The sequence below is a fragment of the Pan paniscus genome, chromosome Y (genome assembly GCF_029289425.2).
Source record: "Pan paniscus chromosome Y, NHGRI_mPanPan1-v2.0_pri, whole genome shotgun sequence".
NCBI lineage: Eukaryota > Metazoa > Chordata > Mammalia > Primates > Hominidae > Pan > Pan paniscus.
In genome coordinates this window covers 22,022,300-22,041,000 of record NC_073273.2, presented here as the reverse complement: position 1 = coordinate 22,041,000, position 18,701 = coordinate 22,022,300, and the positions used below count along the sequence as shown (strand labels likewise).

Here is an 18,701-nt window from a genome sequence, read left to right as displayed (position 1 = left end):
TTAAGATTTTCTGAGATAGTTTGTACTGGATTCCCAAGGATCCACCTTATGGTGACATTTGTGCTGCAAAAGTATTCTGCATTAAAATGGTGAAAGCAGCAAAAGTTTTAAGTCTTTACTATTTTTTGCCAATAAGAAAAAGTTTTGTGCAGCTATGTGGTCAGCAGTCATTGGGTCCATTTATGGATGGTGAAGTTGAATTGTGGTCAAAGTTAGAGCCTAGAAGGCTTCAGTAAATGCGCTGAAGTTCTCTGAGAGCCATCAGAGCTGTTGCTTACATTGGATTAGATCATTTATTGAGAAGAGAACAAACACTCTGATGGTCCTCTCTCCATTTGGTACTTTCTGTAAGGGAATCAAATTATCTGGTCCTGCATGGTGTGAAGCTCCACTGTGAGTAACTACAGATGGGCTGGTCTATATTGTACCTGGCAAAGGCCGAAAGAGGAGCATAAGGAGGAGATGAAACAAGCTTAGATTCTACAGAAGACTGATAGTGTGGGGACGCTGGGGATTCTAAAGGAGGTGTAGGCCTCTGAGGGCCCCTATCTGGAGCTGGTATTGGGCTGTGGTGTCTGGGGTCCCTTACCCTTAAAACAGATGATCTTCTAATGGTTCTGAGGGGCTTTGTGGCTTACTAGGCTTTAGCCCACAGGTGCTGCGTAGAGCTGGGTTTTGTTGTCAGCCCAGAAAGGCTTGCAGATGGGATACTTCAGACCATTTTCCCTGATTTCTACAGAAAAGATCTAGCTGTAGAATGGTGTTAACGTTCACAGTCTCATTCTCCAGCCATGTTTCGTGAACTAATCTCTATGCAGGCTAAATAGTGTTACAAAAGAAGATAATTTTTTTTATTCATCTAGCCAAAAGCTGTTTCAATTTTTAAATATACATCCCAGGTGTGTTTCAGTGTCAATAGAGGAAGTGACTCCCATGGTGCTGAGAGAATCCTGCAACGAGAGAACATGTACTAAAGTCCAGGAGACTATGGGCATCCCCATGGGCCAAGTGGAAGCACCAAGGTGTCCAGTGCATCCCCTCGAAACCCCATTAACTGAAGCTCTAGGAGGTCATAGGCATTTGCCATACACCGTCCTATCTCACCAGCGGTGGACATCTCCAACCCTGCCGAGATGACCCCCACTGCTCGCTAGGGAGCAGATGTCTGGCTGACAAGCCTTTCCCTAATTCACTGGCTTGCCATTTATGATGCCCAATTATAACACTTGCAATGCTCAGATTTAAACCCTACGACTGGGCATCTACATGACTGTGCATCTTTTGTTCAGCAAAGAAAGACTGTTGAAGAACAATTTCAAGGAGCTGGGAAATCCATAAAGCCTGAAGGGACAGGGTTTCCCCAGAACGTTAGTGAAACAGCGCTGGAACAACCAGCGATAGTTACCCAGGTAGTCTGGAAGTGCCATAGTATTCACTGCGAGTAAAATGAAAGTGAAATTAATGAAGCGGACAGACATCTCTCCGGGCCATGGCACAAGAAATGTTGATGGCTGATGTAATACCTTGGTTCTTATTTTCTTAGTTTAAAAGAATTTAAACAAGAAACACGCAGCAAAAGAAGTACCGCATAGAGTAATTTATTGCACACACACACACACAAGAATACTTTGAAAATTAAGTGCAGAATAGACGGTACATTCTGAGAAAGAGATTCCAGGGCAGCCTGCTCATAAGAGTGAGACAGCATTAATTGTTACTGAAGAAACCCTCCTTCTGGGACTTTTACGTGATTATTCATAAGAAGGTGGAAAGAAGTGTTATAGGAAGCAGGTTTTGAGTCGTTTTCTGGATGCACATGTGCAGTAGCTGTACATATTTGTGCATACATTGCATGTCTCATTAGCATATTAAGTCTCCACCCAGGAATGTGTTTTTACTATTAAAATGAGCAAAAGTTCAGTTTGAGGATAGATAAAATCAAAATGCACATGCTGTCTAGAAGTAAAAGTCCCTAATGAAGATAGCGGGTTTCAAAGGACCCCAAGTGCTCCACATCTTAAATGTCGCTCCAACAAACCTGGAACACTATCTGTTCCTGAGAGATCAGGTCCCATCTGTGTTTCTGAGACACTGGCAAGTCAGGCGTGACTTGAGATGAGACTGATGAGTTCAAGCGTAAAATGCCTAAATAATCAGCAGCTTCAGCTTGCATTTTGGAGCTTGTCCGCTTAAATGGGTGGATGAAAATGGCTCACAAGTCTCACTCCTCGGAAATGGGGTCTTCTCCTTTGCTCTTAGCAGATTTTGTGCCACCCAATAATTAACCTTCCTGATGCCTTGACTTTCACATTCGTGAAAAAGGCGCCATTGAGAGTGACATTTCCAGGGAGGCACAGACGTTGTCACCCCCTGCAGAGTTCTGAAGCTGTTCATAAGCAGGCCACGTGGAAGATTTCTCTCAAAAGCTGTTGAGCATGAGCTCTGGCTAGAGTAAAAAGAGGGCTGCGGCACAATGGACAGTGTCTCAGACATCAGGACAGTTTCCACAGAAGTTTAGGAAAGAAGGCAGCGCCCTGGGCTGCAGAAGGCGCAATGCTCTGGAAAGAACCCTGGGTACAGCTGAAAGAAGAACCTGAGAAGGATAGGGCCAATCGGTTGAGGACAACCCGCCTGATTTGGGCAAAGGTAAGGTGTCTACGTAGGGTAATACCCTTCTCAATGCTCAGCGCAGACCTGTCCTCCAGGTCCACCTCTGTACTCATTCTCCTTGGCAAAGAGTCGGCATAGCATAAGAACTCAGCAGTGCTTTGCACACCGGGAAGTCCACACCCACACCGCTCTCTCCCTCCCTCCAGGGCTATGCACCCCGGTTCTTGGTACATGCTGGGATTATATTTCTGAAGCCTACCGACAAACAGGCTGAGAGCAGTTAGTTAACAGACTACAGCTCCCAGCATATTAGGTGGGGCGTGTAGCACTCTGCCCCTTCTTCCAGAACTGTGCCTCGCCCCGGAGACTGGCGCATGCTGGGATTCTAGTCCTGTAGCCCTTTGACCAAAGGGTTGGGAGTGTTTATGAAAATACATCTCCCAGCAAGCCTAAGGACACGCATACCGCCCCGCCTCTTTCTCCACTGACGGGCCGTGTCCCTGACCCCAGTGCATACCTGGTATGGTAGTCCTGCAGCCCTGTGATGAAAGTTCTGGAAGTCTTTATGAAACTACATCTCCTAGCAAGCAGAAGGAGGTGTCCACAGCCTAGCCTTTTCCTCCAGTAATGCGCACTGTCCCTGAGCCGGGCGCATGCTGGGATTGTAGTCCTGCAGGCCAGTGATGAAAGTTCTGGGAGTGTTTATGAGACCGCATCTTCCACCAAGCCTAGAGAGGCGCGCACAACCCTGCCTCTTCCTCCAGTGACGCACACTTTCCCTGAGCCCGGTCCATGCTAGGATTGTAGCGCTGCAGTCCTGTGACCAAAGGGCTGGGAGTGTTTATGAGACTGCATCTCCCAGCAAGACCAGCCAGGCGTGCAGAGCCTAGCCCCTTCCTCCACTGATTAGCGCACTCTCCCTGAGCCCGTTGCATGCTGGGATTGTAGTGCTGCAGCCCAGTGACAAAAGGGCTGGGAGTGTTTATGAGAATACATCTCCCAAAAAGCATAGCGAGAACAGCACAGGTCCACCTGTTCTTACAGTGACGCGCGCTGTCCCTGAGCAGGGTGCATGCTGGGATTGTAGTCCTGAAGCCCTGTGACCAAAGGGCTGGGAGAAATAATGAGACAACATCTCCCAGAAAGCCCAGCAAGGCGCTCACACGCCTTTCTCTTCCTCTAGTGACGCGGACTTCCCCGGCGCCCCGTGCATACTGGAATTGTACCCCTACAGAGATGTGATGAAAGGGCTGGGAGTGTTTATGAGACTACCTCTCCCAGCAAGCCCAGCGAGGCGCACACAGACCTGCCTCTTCCTCCAGTGACTAGTGCACTCTCCTTGAGCCAGAGGTATGCTGAAATTGTAGTGCTGCAGCCCTGTGACTAAAGGACTGGGGTAGTTATGAGACTGCATCTCCCAGCAAGCCCAGCGAGGCACGCACAGCTCCAAGTCTTCCTCCAGTGACACACACTGTCCCTGAACCCGCTGCATGCTGGGATTGTAGTCCTGCAGCCCTGTGACGAAAGGGCCAAGAGTGTTTTTGAGACTACATTTCCCGGAAGACCTAGGGAGAGGCACAAAGCCCCGCATCTTTTCCCCGTGACGCATACAGTTTTTGATCCCGATGCATCCTGGGATTGTAGTCCTGCAGCCCTGTGACAAAAGGTCTGAGAGTCTTTATGAAACAACATCTCCCAGCAAACGCAGCGAGGTGTGCACAACCTTCCTCTTGTTTTCCAGTGACGCGGGCTATCCGTGAGCCCCATGCCTGCTGGGATTGTAGTCTTATAGCACTGTGACCAAAGGGCAGGGAGAGGCCATGAGACTACCTCTCCCAGGAAGCCCAGCAAGGCGCACACTGCCCTGCCTCTTTCTCCTTAGACTAGCGCGCCGTCACTGAGCTGGGTGCATGCTAGGATTGTAGTCCTGCAGCCCTATGACCAAAGGGATGGGAGTGTTTATGAGAATACATCTCCCAGTACGCCCAGGAGGTGCACACAGATCTGCCGCTTCCTGCAGTGACTAGCGCACTGTCCCTGAGCCGGGTGCATGTTGGGATTGCAGTCCTGGATCTCTGTGACCAAAGGGCTGGGAGGGTTAATGAGACTACATCTCCCAAAAAAGCACAGAGAGAAGCGCAAAGCCCTCCCTCTTCCTCCAGTGACACGCGCTGTCCCCGAGCCCAGTGCATGCTGGGGCTGGAAGTGTAGTCCTTCAGCCCTGTGATGCAAGCGCTGGAAGGGCTTATGAGAATACAACTCCCAGCAAGCCCGGCGAGTAGCACACAACGCCGCTTCTTCCTTCAGTGACGCACAATTTCCGTGAGCCCCGTGCTGGCTGGGATTGTAGTCTTCCGCCTCTTCCTCCAGTGACAAGCACTGTCTCTTAGCCAGGTGCATGCTGGGATTGTAGTCCTGCAGCCCTGTGACCAAAGGGTTGGGCATGCTTATGAGAATACATATCCCACCAAGCCCAGCGAGGCGTGCACAGTCCCGCCTCATCCTCCAGTTATGCACACTATCCTTGATCTTGGTGCATACTGGGATTGTAGTCCTGCTGCCCTGTAATGAAAAGTCTCGGTGTCTTTATGAAACTACATCTCCCAGGAAGCCAAAGGAGGCGCACAAAGCTTTGTCTCTTCGCCCAGGCACATGCGCTATCCCTGATCCCGGTGCATGATGGGAATGTAGTCCTGCAGCCCTGTGACCAAAGGGTAGGGAGTTCTTATGAGACTGCATCTCTCAGCAAGAAGAGCAAGGCCTGCACAGCCCCGCCTTTTCCTCCAGTGAGGCGCACTGTTCATTAAGGAGTGTTCATGAGATTACATTTTCCATCAAGCCCAGCGAGTCACGCACAGCTCTACCTCTTCCTCTGCTGGCGCGCACTGCCCCTGATTCCGGTGTATGCTGGAATTGTGGTGCTGCAGCCCTGTGACCAAAGGGCTGGGAGTCTTTGTAAGACTACATCTCCCAGCAAGCGCAAGAGGTGCCCACAGCCGCGCACCACCCTCCCCGCCCCACTCTTCTTTCAGTGACCGCGCACTGTCCTGTGAACCTGGTGCATGCTGGAATTCTCATGTTGCGGAATTCAGGAGGATGAGAGAGACCTCGGGTTGAAACAGGAGAATTTTTATTGAGTGCACTCAGTGTCAGGCCTCTCAGCCTAAGCTAAGCCATCGTATCTTCTGTGACCTGCATGTACACATCCAGATGGCCGGTTCTTGCTTTAACTGATGACATTCCACCACAAAAGAAGTGGAAATGGCCTGTTCCTGACTTAATTGATGACACTGTCTTGTGAAATTCCTTCTCCTGGCTCATCCTGGCTCAAAAGCTCCCCCGCTGAGTACCTTGTGAGCCCCACTCCTGCCCGCCAGAGAACAACCCCCCTTTTTCCTTTACTTACCCAAATCCTATAAAACGGCCCCATCCCTATCTACCTTTGCTGACTCTCTTTTCAGACTCAGCCCGCCTGCACCCAGGTGATTAAATAAGCTTTTATTGTTCACACAAAGCTTGTTTGGTGGTCTCTCCATACGGATGCGCGTGAAACTCAGGACCAGCTAACTCACGTCAAAAAGACTGGGCCCGGAAAAAAGACAGAACCTGACTTTTAGACACACTTCACAAAAGGGGGTGGGCCAGCTTGAAGCAAGCTTACAGTGGCGTGAAGGCAGGAATACAGAGGCAGGACAAAGACAAGATTGCACAAGACCATTGCCAAGCAACCCACATGTCCATTTTCTAGGTTTCCCTCGGCAGGGGATTATGCTATAACCCTCACTATGGTGCCTAAGCAGCTATAGTTCAGCCTACTCAGGCTTCTCATGACTTTTCATTGTACTTCTTCGATAAAACAGAATGCTTGAAGTCACTAGTTACAGAGAACAAGAATCTATAAACTCATTTCGTAAAACAAAGGAAATTTGTTTTTCTTTTCCCTATGTTGGGGGAGTGTTGGGAGAGCCTCCAGAGCACATAAGATAATATTATCAAGACTTTTCCTGGGTCTGCGCTGTGCCTGTTGATGCCTCTGGGACAAGTCAGCCTAATACAAGAAAATGTATTCCTCTTGCTTTTTAATTTTATTTTTCTTTAATTTCCCTCCTCAGTCCCACAGCCCTGTCACCAAAAGACTGGGAGTGTACAGTTACACATCTTGTCACTTGTCATGAGACTGTTTTCCTTTACCCCCATGAACGTACTTACAATAGCTTCTTTCAAATCTTATCTACTGATTGCAGCATCCTGCACATCTTGGGAATAGGTTCTATTGTCTGCTTTTTATCTTGTGAATAGATTACATTTTCATGCTTCTTCACGCATCTCATGAATTTTTAAATTGTGTAAATAGGAACTACAGGGACTCTGGATTCTGTTGTATTTCTTTGAAAATTATTATTTTAAGAGGGAGTTAATTTGAATAGATTCAAACCCCAATCCTTATCTCTTCTACAGTGACATAGATAAAATCTTCATTCAGTCTTTAAACAGTGCGCGTTTCTATATGGCAAAATGTAGTATTTTATTAAGCTTTATTATAGTTATCTGTGAAACAGTTATTCAACGAACTAGTCTGCTTCATTATTGCTGGAAGCCAGAACCTCAGTTGTGTTCACTTTCTGGATTTTATATAAGTGAAATTATATAATATGTATACTTTTACATCTACTTTCCTTATTGCAACTTTATATTTATGATATTAATTCATGTTATTTCAGGTAGCTATAGTTTATTTAAATTTATTTTTTATATTTTGGCAAAGTATACATAAAATTAACCATTTTAGCTATTTTAAGTGTGCAGCTCAGAAAAATTAACTACATTCACGTTGTTTTCCAACTATTATTCCCATTCATAGGGACCTTCTTTCAACTTCCAAAACCAAAATTCAATACACATTAAATAAAAGCTCCCTGTTACTCCCCCTCCAGCTCCTAGGAACCACTCTTCCACGTGGGTTTCCAGAATTTAACTTCTCTCAGTATCTCATAAGTGGAATGATACAGTATTTGTCCTTTTATGACTGGCTCATGTCACTTTGCACAATGTCCTTAAGGTTCATGTGTGACGTACCATGTGTCAGAATTTCCTTATTTTACATAACTGAATAATATCCCACTGTATGTATGAATCACATTTTATCTATTTATTCATTGATCATAATTCAAACGACACGGGTAATTCAAAAACCTTTTGGGTGATGTGAGTAATGCTGCTATGAGCCTAGGTGTATGTGTACTATTTTGTGTCTTTGCTTTCACATATTTTGCTACATACCCAGATGTGAAATTGCGGAATCGTATGGTGATTTTGTGTGTAAATTATTTGGTCACTATGCTGTTGTTTTATAGCAGCTGCAGCATTTTACATTTCCACCAACAGCGTACAAGTGTTCTAATTGCTCCACTTCCCCACCAACACTTGTGATTTTCTGTTTTGTTTTTTTCTTTTGGTAGTAGTTATGCTGATGCGTATTAAGTGATATGTCATTTGGGGTTAGCTTTTCATTTTACTAATGATTAGTTTTGTTGAGTACATTTTCATGGACTTATTAGCCACTTCACATAATTTTTAGAGAAATGTCTGTTTAAGTAAGTATTTTGCCCATATTTTAAACAAGTAGTTTGTTTTATTATTGCTGAATTGTTCTTTGTATATTCTGGATACAGTCCTATTTATCTATTTTTCTTTTGTTTCTTGAGTTTTTGGTGTCCTGTTAAAAAAAATCACTGCCAAATCCAGTGTTATGACATGTTTTACCTACATTTTATACTAAGAATTTTGTAGTTTTAGCTCTTACATTTAGGTCTTTGATCCAGTTGGTTAATTTTTTTTTTATAGTAGAAGTTAAGGGCCCAGCTTCACTCTTTTACGTGTGGGCTCTCAATTTCCCCAGCACTAATTTTTGAAAGGCAGTTCATTTCCCATAAAAATCATTTGACCATATATATGAGGGTTTATTTATATTGGCTTTCTGTATTACTCCATTAGTCTCTTTGTAGCATGCTATTTGGGAATTTTGTAGTAAGTTTTGAAATCATTAAGTGTGACTTCCCTAACTGTGGTATTTTTCAAAATTATTTTTGCAATTTAAGGATCTTTGAGATTCCCCATAAACTTAAAAATTGATTTTTTTATATCTACACGAAAGTAATTGGCATTTTACTTCTTGGTTACTTCCTAAGTACTTTCTTCTTTTGATGCTATTGTAAATTGAATTGTTTTCAGAGTTTTGTTCTCAGATTATTCATATTACTACAAAAATACAGTTTGTTTTTCTATGTTGATTTTGTATGCTACTACTCAGCTGAATTTATTAGTTGTAATATTTTTTTTCTGTGGAACCTTAAAGATTTTCTACATATAAGAATATATTTTCTGTACCAACTTTGATGCAGTTTATTTCACTGTCTTTTTTTAATTTCTCTGAATGAAACTTCTAATATAGTGTTGAATAAAAGTGGCTGGCAAGAGCAGACATTCAGTCTGTCTTCTGAGCTTAGAGGAAAGAATTGTGATCTTTTTCTCTAGAATATGTTGTTTGCTATGGGTTTTTATATGTGAATTTTACAATGATGGTTTCCTTTTATCCCTAATTTATTGTTTTTATTATAAAATATTTTGAATTTTGTAAAATACATTATCTGTATTAATGAGAGAATATTTTTAAAAATGTTGTTAATGTGGCATATGCATTGATTAATTTTCATATGCTTAAACATTTGTTAAGAAAGGCTAGCTAAGTGAACCAGTGAGAGTGGAAAAAGAATAAAGAAATCTATACTGGTTGTGATCAATTATTTGTAAACACCACTGCACTGAAACCAGCCATATGCTAAAACTTCCTTACATTCCAATAATAAATTCCCCTTGGTCGTGGGTTGTAATCTTGCTAGTATGCTGCTGAATGTAGTTAGCTAGGATGTTGCTGAGTAGTTTTGCATCTGTGTTCATAAGGGATATTTGTCAATGGGTTTTTGTAGTCTCTTTGTCAAGCTTTGGTGTGAGCTAATGCTGGCATCATGGAATAAGTTTGGAACTGCTCTCTTCGGGCTTTTGGTAGACTTTGGAAAGGATTTTTGTTCTATAAATGCTTGATCTAAATCACTAGTAAAGCCAGAAAAACAAGGGCTTTTCTTCGAGAAGAGATTTTTAATTACTGATTCCATTTCCTTAGTAGTTTTGTATCTATTCAGATTTTGTATTTATTTGTAATCAAGTCATGTATACGTAGGAATCTGCCCACTTTATCTAGGTTTTCCAATTTATCATCCTATCGTAGCTCGCAGTACATTTTTTAAAACATTTTATTTCTTTGAATTGGTAGTAATGTCCCACTTTCATTTCTCATTTTAGTATGTGAATATGCTGTTAATTATTTTTGTGTGTAGCTGAAAGTTTGCCAATTGTTAATTTTTTGAAGAACTGAGAATGAACTTCTGTTTTTTTTGGAATGCTGTTGTTCGTATAACCTGTATTGCATTTATCTCTGCTAAAATCTTTAATATTTTCTTCCTTCTCTTTGCTTTGCATCTAATTTGGTCTTATTTTTCTAATTTGCTAGGTGATAAAGTTATTATTTATTTAAAATCTTTGTTCTTTTAAAATTTATTTTAGCTGCAAACTTTTCATCTTCGCACTGTTTTTGCTGTTTCCCATAACTTTTGATATGTTTTGTTTTCATTTTTCTTCCTCTGTAAGTATGTTTCTACTTCCTCTGTGATTTCTTCCTTTCCTTATTGGTTGTTTAAGGGTATGTTGTTTAATTTATACAATTTTGTAAACTTTCTAGCGTTTCTTCTGTTACTGATTTAATTTGAGATCTACTATACAGCCCATCCTGGAGAATTCCCCATGTGCATTTGAGAAGAGTGTGTAGTCTCTTTTGTTGGATGGAGTATATTGTATCTGTCTGTTAGATCAATTTGGTTCATTGAGTTAGTCAAGTCCTCTATTTCCTAATTTATCATCTATCTCATTTTTCTATTCATTACTCAGAGTGGAATATTAACATCTTCAACTATTATTTTAGAACTGTCTATTTGTCCCTTTAATTCTGTCAACTTATGCTTTTCATATCTAAATGTTTAATTATTATATATGGGTTTAAACTATTTCTATCTTCCCTCCAAATGGATATTCTATGACTATATGATGTCTTATTGTCTCTTGAAAGTTTTTAAGTCTATTTTGGCTGCTATTAATATAGTCATCTGCAGTCTCTTTTTCATACTATTGGCATAAAATAATTATTTTCCTCCTTTTTTTAAACCCTCAAGTCCTGTGGAAAGCTAACAGCAGCATTACTTAATTTAAAAAGCAGATAAATCTTAAATCAATAGCTTAATGTTTGTAAAAGCATTTAAATGGAAATGAACTACACAGTCCACCAGGAACAAAGGATATCAGTTGGGTCTAAGAATAATCATGCCAAAAAGCTCTAGGAGGAAAAGCTGCTGGGAATTGAGACTGTGGTAATGGTCTTCGGGGTCAAGAAGGAAATGGGGAAATGGCGATGCTCAGGGTCAGGCACATGCTTAGCAAAAGACCCAGAAAACCCTAAGCTCTCACCTCTGTATTTTAAACTCTGCACAAGCAGAAAGTAGAAGCTAAAGGAGAGTTGTAACTTTATGCTGATTGGTAAAGGCATGCTCCAACACACATACATAGATCCCAGGTGAAAAAATCAGATATTTATTTTTAGTGAGGATTAAAAAATCTGGAGTCTTACTATCCAATCAAGGTTGAGTAAAAATATTTGGGGAGATTTGCATTGATCAATTCATCCTGAGGTCAAGAAAATCTTGATTTTGACATTTGGAGCCTCCAGTAAAGGACTAGACTCCACCTAGAAGTGTTCTTTGGCCTTTTGGACTCAGTGACACACTACTGGTTACACTGATTTGAAAGTCAGCTAAGAGCTTGCTGCAGAACTCCTGCCAAACTCAGTTTCACCCATAGAGGGCTAGAGCATCCCTAGCTGGTAGAAATTTTGTGCCTCCTTCTATCCTCTGAAGCAAAGCTGCTGTCTCTGTGGGGCCCCCAATTTACTGAGCATTTCCTATATGACTGGTCCTGGTTCATAGATGAGTCAGGGAAGGTGAAACCTCATGATGTCCACTGGGCCACTGTGGCTGTTTAATCTGTGCCAGCCATACCGAACCTGACATGAGTGGTTGCTCCTCTCAAAGGTCAGAACTCAGGGTTTGGGGTAATTGCACATATTCTATCTGTTTGGTTGTCTACAATGGAAACTGTAGACTGGCTGAATGTCTTTTGGGCTGCCAACCAGAAACAATCTCAGATGCTGATCTAACTGGATCACTCATCTAGAAATCCATGGTAAGGGTTTGTTTTCTAGAGAGTGACCACAATCAAGCTGCAGATTGAGCCTAAATCTGTGTCTAATGCAGAGTCTAATACTGCAAGCCAGACTTGGGGTTGCTGGTGAAAGCTGACCTGTTTGTCTCATGGTTTAAGAATTCCTACACCATACCTAGCAGAATAACCAGAAGTGGACTTTTGGCCCACTTCTTGAGATATCAGTCACCACTCGCGACATCTTCAGCATAACAGTAAGCCGACTCCAGCCACACCATGTGTCCCTTGAAGCTAATCTGTGCCATCTTTTAGGCTTTTGAGCCCAATTGAGCACTGACTTTGTGGCATTTTTCACCACATGTACTAAAATGAGCCAACTCTATGATGTTCTCTTCTTTTCCACACATGTTGGTTAGATAATTTGTTGATTAGATATGGTTTATTATCTCTTCCTGATTGCCTCCAAGATGAGGATGAAATGGTTGGGGGATCTAGGAATCTATTTCACAAAGTTGGAATTTCATGCTAATAATTCCTGGGTGAAATGTGACTTTCTTTCCGATAACTGCAATTCTAGGCAAGCCTGGCTTTTGTATCCTCTTAGTTGCATCCCAGCCTAGTAGCAGTTATGGGACTCCAACTTAGTTCTAGTTAAGTTTTATGTAAATATTCTTGTCTCTATTTTACCTGGCTCTACTAGATAAAATGTCTAGAAAAAAGTAGAGGGTGACTAGAATAAAAGTGAGATTATAGGTACCGGAATGAGATACACTGATTCTGTGGAAGTAGTGGGAGAACAACAACCTGTAACCTGGGGAATGAACAACACAGACCTCGGAAGCTACGGGAAATGGTGGGACATTAACAACTTTTTTCCTTTCTGAATAACCCCTGGTGCAGCCCACAAAAAGGTCTGGAAATACTATTCGTTAGATCAGACGGTAAGGCAGAGGCTGCGGATTCATCTCCTTTTGGTCTCCACATTACCCTTAAGAATCCTTTGAGACTATTCTATCTCTCTGCGATGTAGGCTTGGAACTCTAGCGGGCAGTGTGCACTCTCAGTGCCCCTGGTTCAAGGCCACAGTTTTTCAGATGATGGACAACCATTGCTTTTTCCTGAAGAGACTTAGCACCCTGTGGCTGAGCTTAAGTGGGCCTCTAGACAGCATTGATTGCATTTTCTTCTTCCTCTATGAACTGGGATTTCTCCTTCTGTTTTTCTACCACGTAGAGATGAATCTGTATTTGTCAATATTTAAGTAAGTCAGAGACATAAATCAGGTAAGGAACCCTAGACACTGCTTCTAGCCTAGCTGGACTCTTGCCTATTTCCCTTCTCACTTTATGAGATCAATTATATTGGCACAGGGAGATACCCTTAGATAGTGTGTCTCAGGAGCAATTAGAGAAGCATACTTCTAGAGAATCTGGTAGGACAGCTCAGGAGGGCCAACGAGGATCAAAGTTTCTGTTCAAATTTTGAGCCTAGCTGTGTGTGGCCGACGAATCCAGGAAAGATCCCAGATCCCTGGAAGGGATTGTTAAGAGAGGATCCATTACATTAGAACCCTAGGGTGGGTGTTCATCCGTCACCTTCTGAGTCGGATTATCAGGGTTAAGACTGTGGTAGGGCTGCAGAGAAATTATATCCTGAGAAAGCCTCTGATCGAGTGCAACATAGGTGGCTCCAGCACAGGGAGATGTCTTCTATTTGAGGAACATTATACTTGTGTGGATGTGTCTGTGCCCTTCCTCAGCAGAGCCCCACTGACTGGATGATTGTTTGAGAATTACGTGTAAAGAGCCCTATATTATTTTGAATTTAGTAAATATCGGAACAGAAAAAAACAATATTATCTACTTTCAAATTGAATAACAGCATGAGCAACTTTCAGGAAAATGTCACAGGATGAAACTCCGGGGCCTTGTTCATTCCCTGAAACCTTGAACATCGTGATGCAAACTGTAGGGTTAACCTTATCAACACTTAATTTTTTGCCATATAGATTTATCTTTATAAACAATATTTTCATTGGACCTTTATTTTGATATATGCCATGAAGAATAAATCATTTATTTCCTTTGTGATAAGAACGTCACATTTTTACACCTCATGTATAAATGATGCCATCCCCCATGTAGTTTTTATTGCTATAGCCTGAATGTTTATGTCCTCTTTCAAATTCATATGTGGATAATTTTAGGTGTGAGGCCTTTGGGAAAGTGTTGAAGCCAAGAGTTCTTCATCTTCATGAATGGAATCAGTGCTCTTTCAAAGGAAGTTGAAGGGAATGCCCTTATCCAGTCTGCAAGATGGTACCATCTATGGGGAACAGGGCTCTCACCATATACTAAATTTGCTGCTGCCTTGATCTTCCACTTTCCAGCCTCCATAACTGTGAAAAATACATTTCTGTTATTTATCCTTTACCCAGTCCAAGGTATTTTGTTATAGCAGCCAGGATGCACTATGACACTTTCTTAGGCACTTTGGTTTATTTCTGAATTTTTAGTTTCAGTGATCTATGAGATTTTTAATCAATCAAGATTTTTCACAGGGCTTGCCAGTGTTTTTTTTTTTTAAGAATTTTCTTGTCTATTCTTATTTGTGTTTTCATCTATCTAATATTTTATAGTAACGTCTACTTGCAATATTAAATGGTATCAGTATAGGAACAAAATTGAATTTATAAATAACTTTAAGGACAATTGATGTTGATAATATTGAGTTTTTCTGCCTAAGAATATGATACAAATTGTCTATTTGCTTATGTGTACATTCATATATTTCATAAACTTTCCATGTTTTTTCCATATTATGTACATATTTTTCTAATATTTATTCCTAGTTTATTTTATTCTGCTAAAAAGTAATTTGAGACACAATGAATTTGCAAAGTGTTTATTTGAGTAAGAGCAATTGATAAATTATAAAATATCAGACAGAAAGATATTGAGTGCTTATTGACAATGTAAGAAGCAAGTATTTATTTGAAAAATGTAGAAACAAAGAAAACATTTGATTGGTGGTAGCACAAATTTTTTTTTTTTTATTGTTTTTTGTTTGTCTGTTTACCTTGTTGGACACTTTCTATTTATATAAGGTTGTTGGCTACTCCTGATTGGTTGAGCTTCATTTCTCTTTTTTAAATAGGCAGCTACAAGAAATAATTTAAGTTTTGCTTGTATTTGCAAACAAGCAAGGTTGAAATGACTTATGAGACCTAACTAATTTTGTCTGCTCAGAGATTATTGAGATGTGATCTCCATTTTAATTTACTTTAACAAATTTTCAGTACTTTTACTTTCCATCCAAACTGTAACTTATAAATTATTATTGTTGTACATATGTAGACCCATGTTGTGTATGCTTTGAAGACCTGTCCTGCATTCAAATTCATTTGTATTATGTTATTATTGAATTTGCCCCATTTATTGGAATTATAAACTGCAATCCCCCAACTGCAAGAGGTATGAGTTCTGAGGAGATAAGAGTAAAGATGAATCAGAAGTGAAAACAGTTCTCCAACCCGCACATGCAGTAAAAACAAATTTCACATGAATACAATGAGTAATTATCTAAAATTTAAAATACCCTGAAAACATTAATGTTTATTTCATTACTATGTAATATGGAAATTACAAGACAAAAAAACCCAAAGACTTACTGTTTAAATATAAATGAAGCTTTTTATATGATGAAGTGCTCCATAATTTAAATGTAAAATGCCAATAGGAAATACATGAAATAAAATAAAATTATATGTAAAAGTGACAATGCCTGTATTAGATTTAATAATATCTTACAATAAAATAAGTTGAAACCTACAAAATGGAAGAAAGTTTAAAATTAGGCAGATATTATCAGCCAGGTGAAGAATAAATACATATGTCAATAAGCATTTAATGTATTTTGTCTTAGATTTTATATGAAATAATAAAAGGTAAGCAACCCAATAGCATGGTAGTTTCACCCTGATTGCAATAAACTGAAAAAATATTAACATTTCTCCATGAGAAGTTGGATTCATGGATTGGCCTCATGCTGCATTCAAGGCGCTTTAGCCAGGAACCAACACTCACTGCAAGAGTCAGCAGGCTAGAAGTTTGCTTCTAAGATGTTCCCCAGCCTGCGACCAAGACACTTTGTCCTGACTACTTCTTCAACTCTGACATAGGTTTTGCTGATATAAATGCAAACCCAGCTTTATGCCTACCAAGCATCTACGTGGCTAGAGCTGCAAATGGAGCATTTAGGCACTAGGCAAGAGCTCTTCCCACGTTTCCAAGCAGACTTTCTAGAATTTCCCAAAAATACTGACATTGTCTTTTTCAGACCCCATCTCCCAAAGAGAACCAGAGAGGCAGTCTGGAAGCCATTTAGAATCTCCAGCCTCCAACCTAGTAACAATGGACTTGGATACAAAGAGGCAACCTACTGACCTCAAAGACACCAGCCCAGATTCTGGGCATTGAATTCCTGCCTCCCCATGAAAGATCTCATCTGAGTCACAGCAAAGCCCACATTCTTCGTCAATGTTCACCTTGCAGACACGTTCCAAAACAGCCCCTCAGAACTGTCTTGAGATGAAACAAAAGGTGATGAAGCTCCAGGTTTGGAATGCCTGCCTCCTTCCTGACTCCTGAAAAGTCTACACCAGCTGGTTAGAACTCTCACACCTTAGGAAGCCTGGCCTCTCAGAGTGCATCCTCTAACAGGACCTCCTGGCCTTTTCCTCCTTGGAGGAGAGTGCCCAAAAATAATAGGGAATACATGGCCTCCACTCTCACATGACTTGATTGACTGATGAACTGATGTCTGAGGAGGAAACATATGTAGGGAACAGCCTGGGTTTTTTGAATCCCTGTTTCCCAGCTATGATGCCTGTGCAAATGGAGGGAGAATCCCCAAGTATTATTAGGTAGTAGACAGATACTGGCTAATAAAATTAAGTAAATGTAAGGTGACTTGAAGGCGAATTTATCATATGTCACATACAAAATTTATTTAGTGAGCTTTATTTAAAAATAGTCACAATTTGTAAGGGCATTCAAATATAATTTTAATAGGGAGTTATGAGAATTATCTGCACTTGCTGTGTAAATGATTGAGTTAGGGGTAACTATCTGAACGTCATGAGCTTGATATGTGCTACTTAATTTCACAAGACATTTACTTGCAAATGGTTGCCATTTTTGCTCTCACTATATGAAAATTTTTTCTTGCAAAGAGCATTTTTATGAAAGAAAAACTAGAAATTTTGCCAATTTCGGTTATTAAAATGATAAAACTGGTTTGTTTGTTATTCTTAACCAAATGCTCTTACAGATAGCACATAGTACCCATGCTTTGATTTTTTGTTTTTGTTTTTTTTTTTCACCTTAGGTCAATTGCCTTTCATTTTATTCATCAAACTGTATTTACTGTAGATAGACATTGCAGTTGTCATGTGTGCCCTATGGATTTGTACGTTGTTAGAAATATGAATTCTCAGGCCAAGTATATTGGCTCATGCCTGTAATCCCAGCACTTTGGGAAGCCAAGGCAGGTGAATCACCTGAGGTCAGGAGTTCAAGACTAGCCTGGTCAACATGGTGAAACCCCATCTCTCTACTATTTACAGTTCACATTGTACCTTGCAATGAATATACATGTTATCCAAAAAGCCTAAAAAATAATGAAGTTGGGGTGAGAATGGCTGGAAGTATAGGTGAAACAAAAATGATACATGACTAGTAGCTGTTAAAGCTGAGTGACTGGTCTGTTATACTTTTTTTGTATTGTGTATACATTTTCAATGATCTGCAATAAAACACTTGTAGAAGATGACAAAGTTTATCTGCACTTAGCTCTTAAGATCTTGGTTACCTTTGGGAAGGAGAAAGTGTCAAGGGCATGAACAAATCTGATTCTTAGACACACAAGTGTATTTATTTTGTAATAATTCATCAAGCATTCCATAAATATTTTGTTCCAATATTGCTGTATGCATGTTATTCATCAATAAAAATTTAAATAGTACATATCTGCATAACAGTCCTAAATTAATATTTTAGAATAATAGTAATGTTTTGTTTTGTTTTAAAGTGGAGCATGTTCACTCAGGACATCATCAGGTGTATATTAATGTACCAAGATATTTATTTATGTTTTAACTTTTGGATGAGTCCCCTAGGTCTTTTAATTTTTACCTCAATACAGTAAGTAGCATGGTTTTAACATTTTGGAATGCAGCTTTGTTTTCAGAAAGGTTCCCCCCGAAGAATGATGCTCTCCCAGGCCAGAGCACACAGCACAGTGACCCATGCACAGGATGCATTGAGCACACACGGCACTGGGTGAACCAGGAACAAAAGGAGAAGCGAGCCTGGGTCTGCAAAATATGCTTTGTAGGAAAAGCAGATAAAATTGAAGGGTCACAATTCAGCAGCAAACGTTTTTACATTCATTTGAGAAATCATTTCTAACAAAAGCTGCTGGTTAAAGCCATGGTTTTGTGGCTTGCCTCCACATTGTAATCACCTGCACAACTTAAACCATATTTTTTTCAGATCCAACTCCAAGGATTCTGATTTAATTGAGCAGTTACAACTTGGGTTTAAGGGATTTTGAAAGTTTTCCTCCCCGTAGGTGATTCTCTTGCACCAGGGGTAAGAAGCGCTGGATGGGGGTGAGGAATGCTTTAGCTGTGAGAGATATCCATGTACGCTTCAGGATTTGCCCCATTGCATATCTGGAGTTTGGGGTCTTAGAAAACATTCTTG

General features: G+C 40.6%; 1 pseudogene; it reads right to left on the bottom strand.

Moving 5' to 3' along the window:
• Positions 1-3,954, bottom strand: part of LOC134729871 (C-terminal-binding protein 2-like) — a 36,094-nt pseudogene extending 32,140 nt beyond the window's left edge.
• Positions 3,955-18,701: the final 14,747 nt, after the last annotated feature.